The sequence below is a fragment of the Pogona vitticeps genome, chromosome 1 (assembly GCF_051106095.1).
Source record: "Pogona vitticeps strain Pit_001003342236 chromosome 1, PviZW2.1, whole genome shotgun sequence".
NCBI classification, from domain to species: Eukaryota; Metazoa; Chordata; class Lepidosauria; order Squamata; family Agamidae; genus Pogona; species Pogona vitticeps.
Window position 1 is genome coordinate 228882979 of NC_135783.1, and position 9077 is coordinate 228892055.

Sequence of the window (9077 nt, forward strand, 5' to 3'; positions counted from 1 at the left end):
GCAGTTGTGGACCCAGGCAAGATAGCCCTGAACACTCTCTCGGCCCATGCTCCCTAATTAAAACACAAGCATTAGTAACATTGATACCTTTATTGGAAAGAAAAAATAATCGTGGACACAAAAAAGCTTCTGCTTATATTGGCTGCAGAAGCACAATATTGGTGCAGCATAAAGAGTAGATCTTTAGGTCGGATGACCCACCCACCTTCTGATCTCCCTTCCCTCCAAGAGCACAGCTGGGTAATCAAGATTCCAACGGTGGGGAACTATGGCAACCCTCCCAAATCAAGTGTGCATCTTATCAGTTTTCCTTACCTGATGCTTCCTCCCTCTGCCCACCCAAAAAGCATGAGTTTCTTACCCAGGATAGGGCAAAATGCTGATCTCCCTCACCAGATTTGTTCCTACATGTAAAATCACCTCAGAGGGTGGCCAGGAGGGGCACTGCCCAGCCAGCTTTCTGCCACTATTGCTACAACAGCTACAGTACTCCAACAGGCCATTCCTAATATCCCATACCCAGAATTCATGGCCAGTGTCAAAAAGATGTACACCATCATCCCAATAAAGACACAGGTTATAATAAACAACGCCCCCATGATGGTCTCAAAGACCACCTTCCCTCTCAATGATGCGGACTGTTGCCCTTGTAACTTTCCACTGTGCTACATCAACCCACCCTGGGTTTTTCACACCCAGCCAAGCAAGGCAGCGGCGCTTGTCCTAGAACTCCTCCAGTTCTAAGGTGCCTGAAAGGTAGAGTTCCATTGTGTGACTGTGCATGTTTCCTGACTCACTGGGCAGCAAACTGCTCCCTCAATAAGCAGCTCTGGGGACCCTTGCTTGTTATCTCATTCACAGGCATAACTTGCTATTTGTTAACATAATACGGTTTATAAAAGTGTGATATTGAGTATAACCTAGTGAGGTCGAACACGCTTCACTGCAGTAATATTTACTAACTTCATTTTTCTTGTTACTTCATTATTGAATGAAAATTCATAAGCAAATGCACAAAATCCATTTGAAAGTACGAGTCTGATTTTCATATGTACACCTGTTCACTTGAGGAGACATGAGGCACACATTACCTAGTGTGATATAATGGATACAGAGATGGACTAAAGCTCAGGAGAACAGTGTTTGAATCCCTTCTTGGCCATGGAAACACACTGGAACCAGTAAAAAAACACTCCTTAAATATCTCAGTTACCTTGAAAACCTTATTAGGGTTGCTATAATTTGGCTCCAACTTGATGGCATCTAGCACAAAAGGCATAAAAGCCGAATGCAATACTATTAACTTCCCATCTCAAGCCTTTTCTTGACAGGTTTGCTTTCATGCTTAGACCTACTCTGTGTGTGTGTGTGTGTGTGTGTGTGTGTGTGTGTGTGTGTGTGTGTGTGTGTGTGTGTGTGTGTGTGTGTGTGTGTGTGTGTGTGTGTGTGTGTGTGCGCCGTCAAGTCAGAACTGACATAGTGACTCTAATAGGGCCTTCAAGGTAAGTGAGATATTTGAGGATGGTTTTACCAGTTCAACTCCCCCAGTGAATTTCCAGGGCCAAGTGGGGATTAAAACCTATTTTCCAGAGTCCTAGGTAAAGGTTCCCCTTGACAATTTTTGTCCAGTCGTGTTCGACTCTAGGAGGCGGTGCTCATCCCCGTTTCCAAGCCATAGAGCCAGCGTTTGTCTGAAGACAATCTTCCGTGGTCACATGGCCAGTGTGACTTAGACACGGAACGCTGTTACCTTCCCACCGAGGTGGTCCCTATTTATCTACTTGCATTTGCATGCTTTCGAACCGCTAGGTTGGCGGGAGCTGGGACAAGCGACGGGTGCTCACTCCGTCGCGTGGATTCGATCTTACGACTGCTTGGTCTTCTGACCCTGCAGCACAGGCTTCTGCGGTTTAGCCTGCAGCGCCTCCAGAGTCCTAGTCCATCACTCTATCCACTACACCACACTGGGAATCTACTAGATCTACTAGTTCTAAAAAATTAACAGAATTATCCAGGTGGACATATAAAGACTAGTCTAGGGAAATGAGAGGTAAGGAATTATTCATATCTGTTACTATGTGTAGTAAGGAAGCAAAACAAACATGCTATAAATTGGTGACTATGTCTGAAGTCTAGTGTAGATGGATCACAGAGTCATAGAATGGATCATAGAATCATACTATCTTAGAATCATAGAGTTGGAAGACTCTCAAAGGTCACTGAGTCTCACCTTCTGCTACAACAAGAAATGTACAAGTAATACCTCCCTGACATTCTTGTTGACTCATGTTCGCATTCTGTTTAAATGAGAAAAAAGGTACATTTATCTGTGTTAAATACCTTATTTCATTTCTTTTGGCCCAGCTATCTAACCTGTTACAGTTATCCTGACTCTTGATTTTGATCTCACCCACAGTTTTGATACGCATTCCCTCTAATTATTATCCAAGTTATTTTATAAGCATGTTGAACAGCAACCAGGATGGAACTTTGGAGCACTGCCCATGTTGCTTCTCTTTAGGATGATGAAGAACCACCAGTGTGAACTCTAGGGTACAGTGCATCAGCAAACTAAAAATGCACTTGCCAGTAACATTATCACTACTCCTAATCATCATATTATGTCTGCAGGCTGTAATTGGCTGGATCTGAGCCAATAAACTACAGCTAAATCATGACAAGATGGAGACTCTGTGTTTTGGATGTTCCCAGGTCCAGGAGTTGGATAGGAAACCTGTTCTGGATAGAATCACGCCCCCCCCCCCCCCCCGGAGGAGCAAGTACATAGTTTGGAGACACTCCTGGATTCACCTTTGTCACTAGGGTCTCATTTGAGCTCAGTGGACCAGAGTGCCTGCAACCAGCTTCAAGTGATCTTCCGGCTACAACCATTCCAGGAGACGGGTATCCTGGATAAAGTAGTCCATGCCATGGTAACTCCTTTATCAGACTACCACAGTGTACTTTACATGGGGGGGGGATTATTCAAGATGGCACAGATGCTGCACTAAACTGTTAACAAGTACATCTTTCAGAATTTACATAACACAAGTTGTGAGGGATTTGCACTGCCAATATACTTCTGATCTGGATCCAAAGTGTTGATGATAATCTGCCAGGCCCTAAGCAGTTTGGGACCTAAATATTTTAAAAAGCTTCTCTCCCTATATAAGCCTCCTCATCACTAAATCCAGCTGGGGAGGCCCTCCTCCATGTCCCACAATTGAGAACTGTTCATTATGCAGAGACACAGAGGGTTGTTTTCTCAACTGTAACATCCCAGCAATGGAAGCCCCTCCATGCAGTGATTTAAGTGTTTTAATTTTATATCAGAAACTGTTCAATTTTAAATTCTTTTAAAGATTTGATGTTTTCAATTTGTTTTATATCCTCTGTAACCCATCCTGAGATCTTGTGATAGAAGGCAGGCTGTAGATAGATAGATAGATAGATAGATAGATAGATAGATAGATAGATAGATAGATAGATAGATAGATAGATAGATAGATAGATAGATAGATAGATAGATAGATAGATAGATAGATAGATAGATAGATAGATAGACAGACAGACAGACAGACAGACAGACAGACAGACAGACAGACAGACAGACAGACAGACAGACAGACAGACAGACAGAGAGAGAGAGAGAGAGAGAGATGCTCTGACACTACATCTGTCCTGAAGACTTGATTTCTCTAAAAGTAAGTCAGTGTCCCTGCAGTACCGTATCTTGGTTGCAACATCTCACTTCTTTTGAGATGTTGCAACCAAGAAATGGTACCGCAGGAACACCAAACTACTTCTTCTTACATTTCTGTAAGACTGAGCACTTCTTTTTTGCCATTGTTTTCCTTTTGGAAGAAGGTGAGGGCGAAATAAGTGCTCAGCCATTCCATCTTGTCTCTGTCTTTACTTACCATTTCTCCATTCTCTCCACACTTCGGACCTACCACTTCCTTGTTCGTTCTTTTACTCCAAGCATAGCTGAAACCCTCCTGTCATTTTTTAATCTCTTTGGCAAGCTTGAGTTAATTTTGAGCTTTAGGCCTCCTCACCTTCTCTCTAAAAATACAACCATCCAGGTTTCTTCACATGGCTCCCCTTTTCCTTTCACGTGTGAATTGTTTCTGCCTCCAGTATCTTACTTTTAATAAACTTCAACCCATCTTGAATTGCCTTCTTTTGGAGTATTTCTGCTCATGTGACTTCACTCAGTATTCTATTATTCTTATTGAAACCAGCTTTTCTGAAGTTCAGAGTCATTCCTTTCCTCAGTATAAAAAGCAAAGTGTGCTGCTTATATACCGCCCCATAGTGCTTCAAGCACTCTCTGGGCAGTTTACAGTACAAGTTAATTATGCAGGCTACACATTGCCCCACCCCCTGCGAGCTGGGTACTCATTTTACCGACCTCGGAAGGATAGAAGGCTGAATCAACCTTGAGCCGGGATTGAACCCCAGGTTGTGAGCACAGTTTTGGCTGCAGTACAGCAGTTTAACCACTGCGCCACGAGGCTCATTGAATCCCAAGAATGTGTGGCCAATTTACCCTCAAGCTTCCCACTATATAATCTTATGAGCCGATTGGTAAGGATCTGATCCAGCAAAGCCAATTCCTTTATTATTTCCTCATCTGAAAAAATGAAATTATCAGCAAGGCAAAGGAGGGATGTCTGTGGATATTATACCTTACTTCCATCTGATAGCAGGGCAGCTGAAGTCTCTCATTATTACTATATCTCTCTTGTTTGAATGTTTAGTAATCTGCAATAAAAAGACATCATCTAAATCTTTAGTCTGACTTGAAGTTCCATTGCAGAATCCCACAGTTATGCCATGCTGTGTCTCTCTCTTTTAATTTTTACCTGAATAATGTCCCATGCACCAGCTCATAGATCTCCTTGCAGGGGGGCACATCTGTTACATACAATGCTATTCCTGCTCCCTTATTGTTTATCTATTCTTTTTGAACAAGCAGTAACCTTGTGAGGGAGACCTCAGTATATGACCAAGGCTCCTGTCTCTGCTGCTGTAAAGCAAGGTACTGGGAGGCAGTTGCCTGGCAACCCAAGGATGCTTCTGGAGCAGAAATGTGGGAGAGCTAGACAACAAAAGGAGGAGGGGGAAGAGACAATTTGTGGGGAGGATAAATGCTGAAGAAAGGAGCCTGGGAAGATAGCAAACCAGAGAAAGAAGGAATGCAAGTGAACAACCGAGACAACATGAAGGGAGAAGGGGTGGCAGAAGGGACTGCTGCTGCCCACCTGGACTGAGTTGCCTGTGAGTAGAGAGTGACAGCAGCCCAGAAGGACAGAGAAAGACAAAGAGTTAGGAGCAAGAGAGAGAGGGAGTGAGAGAGCTGGGATCAGGAAGCCTTTGGTTAACTGGAAGCAATCCACAAAGTAGAGTTTGCAGGCCAGGAGAAAGAAATTTGGCAACTCACCATCAGCAACCAGCTGTCGGAAGATGTATTTGTCTGGGATTCCAGCCACTGTGTGCACAAAACAGTAACTTCCAGGATACCTCTACACACCAAGGAGATGGCCCTCCTCCTTTTGCTACTTATCTTAATGGAGGACCCAGTCTTGCCAGTACCTATTGGCTATACTCAGGAGCAGGCCCTCATCTGTATGATATTTACTTTAGTGAGGGTCCTAATCTTGTCCATAATAACTGGGGGGAAGATCCGAATTTTGTGAGAACCAACCTCAACAGTGGCCCTCATACTCCCATTACTCAGCCTCATAAGATACCCTATCCCCATAAACTTACCCAGGAAAAGCCCCTAACCCTAGCAAGAGACCTCATCTTACTGTTATGCATCCAGATGTCAACCTGCATCCTGAATCCATGTGTTGTGAAGAAGGTTGGCCATGATCCTGGAAGCCAAATTTTTCCCAACAATGTCATTTATTCAATCAGTTGTTTACTTCCAATATTTTCGCCTCTGTTCCTGGGCTATGACTAACAGGAAAGAAATCCACAGGAAAGAATGATGAAAAACCATCTTCTTACCAAGAGCCTCACAATCACTTGCAATACACTAAAGGGTGTGTCTGGCATCATCATTTGTTCCCAGGTTGGTCAGCTGGGAGGGATGATGGTCAGTAGACTTGATGAGTCTTGGCAAAGTCTTTTGCCCTGCCCTGGAACAAGGATATTGAATTTCTGGAAGAAAAAAGAAGAAGCGAACAAATGTCATTCAAAATAAGCAGTTGTGTGGAGTATCTAATATGAAAATAAGAGGTTAAACAGAGAAATGCCATAAAACCCACTCAGGCAGAATGGATGACTGCATTGAGCATATAATCAGGGCAGAAAGAAGCTGCCAAAGTGAATAGCATAATAAGTGGCATGCAATACCTCAATGAAAGGAACTGACCCAACAAATATCTACAGTAAGAAAAGCCATGTCTCATCAAACAGCAGCATTTCCTGCCTGATGACTCAACACCAGTATGGTCCACAATATAGTCTGGCAAACTGTCCTACATAATAGTACCCTCCCACACTTTTTTAAAAAAACCAACTTACTGTGACATTTGCATGCTGTGTTGCTTTCTGTTGATATCTTTACACACCCATGCCAATTATCCATACCCAAAGATTTATTGTTGCAAACGGAATGCTCATTGTATATTTCATAAAACAAAGTTCATCTGTATGCCAGAAGGAGAAATATCTGCAAAGACCAACCAGGGAAAGGACTGTGAATAAAACACCTATTGCTCTGTCACCTGCTTGTGCTGCTAGCTCTTCCATGAGAACTTCCACCTGCCTTCCCTTTTTCTGCTCAGAAATGGGCCCCCAGTGTTGCTGATGGGCAGATATTGCCATCTGGGGCCCCTACCAGCTTTCTTCAGGTGTCCTACTGTGGGGAACAGGAATGCTAGTGATGGTATCTACAGAAAAGAGGAGAGGAGGGTGTTACTGCTGATTTGGTTCCCTGATTTAGTTACTGCCTAGGTGGGAGGACTTCCTGCTTGTAGAGGAATGTGGTCCCAATAGATGAAGAATTAGAGGGAACCAGGGAGCAAATACCAGAACCATTGAACATAGAGAAAAACTGCAGGAGCAGTTATATAACTAGGAAAGAGGAACAGGGTATTGGTGGTCCCCAAATTATCCCCTAACAAACTTCTCGGGTAGCCTTGGTGACTGTAGCCCTGGGTTAAAAATATTGCTGCGTAATGCCAGATTAGTGTAGGGGAAATCAGCAGTTATCCAGGATCTCATTCTGGAAGAGCATACTCACCTTGCTAGCATTACAGAGATGAAAACAAGGGAGTCCATCTGTCGCAGCTGCGGGACAGATGGACTGACCACAGAGTGGCCGGGCGAGCAGGGAGGCAGAGCTGTGGGAGCAAGCTATTGCTGCAATTGGGGCACAGGGGATGATGCCAACCATCACAACATGCGCTGTGCTGTAAGTGGTCCGGCGGGTTCTGAGGGTGGGTGGTAATCAGGCCGGCCACTTGTGCAGGCAGGCTTTGTATTCGTATACAAATATGAAGCCCCCATGTCTAATCCAATTTGAAGAGGCCCTTGTCCAGCAGGCCGAGGCAAAGAGGCAGTCACAAAACCAGCAAAATCAGGGAGCTGGACAGGGGACGGATTGTATTTGTCTTCGGTGTGGAAGAGATTGTCACTCTCGAAATGGCCTTTTCAGCCACACTAGATGCTGTTCCAAGACCTCCATTCAGAGCACGATACCATAGTCTCTCAAGATCAACTTATAATACTGCTGAAGCCTTTGAAGTCATACAGTATACTTAAACTGAAAATGGACTCCATCACCTGTGTGGGATCCATCACCTATAGAGGGCACCATGAGTTGGGCGTGAAGAAGAAAGCAGAATGAAAACAAATACTCTACTCAGTGTAAGAAAAGGGCTTCCCATCTCCTGCCCTATTAAGATAATCTGATATGAGAGACTGACAATATGATACATTTAAAGTCCTATGTTTTGAACAAACCTCACATGGTTCTCAAGTTGTGTGTATTTGTGTGCATGTGTGTGTATATATATGTGTAACCTTGGAGACAAATGTTTTTAAGTTAAGAAATCACAATGGACACTGTCTGTTGCATATTGAGGTCATTTTTTAATTGGAGGCACTTCCCCCCCCCAAAAAAAAATTAGGTACACAAGACACACAAACACTGAGAACCACATGATGTTTATAGCTCCCAAGAGGATTTTTTCCAATGAATGGTAGATTGATACATGCAACAGTCAAAATAAAATCTTCTAGAAAACAGGAGAAAGCTGTTTAGGGCAGATCTAAGAGGGTATCTGGTGTATTATGGCTGGAAATTCGTAAAATGCAGTGGCCCACAGGTGGACCTTGGAAAAATATGAAGTCTACTGGTTGCCAGCCACAGTATAGTTTTACTGTGGAAAGTTCTGGCTGGTTGACAGTCCCGGGTGTAGTATATTCTGCAGAGTCTTTTCTAACTTTATCAACATATATTTTTTTAAAAAAGCAGATGCTTTCACCCAGCTCAAGCAGATTATGTCCTCCCTTTAAAAAAAAAAAAATAATAATTATTATTTTTTATGTTTAACAAGTAGGGATAAGATAAGGAGTACAAAAGGCAGAGGGAGATATGAGGGGGGAAAGAAGGGGAAGGAGAACACAAAATATACTGTCGTCCAATCTGTTTATTCATATTGTGATATCAAGTAGACTTTTCACTTTTCTACAATTTGATTGCCCTCCACGTTTCTACTTACAGTTACATCTTAGTTTAATTCTATGTTATTCAAGCACTATCTGGTGACTCAAGCCAATTATATAATAAATCCCATCATTCAGTTCCCTTTTGTATTGGAATATATCCCCCTTAACTAAATAAACTCTCATGTAATAGGCATGTTACAAACTGCTGGATAGCTCAGTGGTTTTGTCTCTGGCTGCAGAATCAGAGGCTGGGAGTTCAATTCCCCACTGTGCCTCCTTGACAAGGGCTGGACCCGATGGCCTATAAGGTCCCATTCAGCTCTGCAATTCTAAGATTACTGTTATCCGTAAACCTAAATCAGTTTGACACAATGACATAAATCGGCAGT

General features: G+C 43.1%; 1 long non-coding RNA gene across 1 annotated transcript; it reads right to left on the reverse strand.

Annotated features, from left to right (window-relative positions):
- Nucleotides 1–2112: 2112 nt before the first annotated feature.
- Nucleotides 2113–6677, reverse strand: LOC144583455 (uncharacterized). Its single transcript, XR_013537219.1, has 2 exons — nt 6538–6677; nt 2113–6171 (listed from the first exon to the last, which is right to left on the reverse strand). It is a non-coding gene; the product is annotated as an uncharacterized LOC144583455 (long non-coding RNA).
- Nucleotides 6678–9077: the final 2400 nt, after the last annotated feature.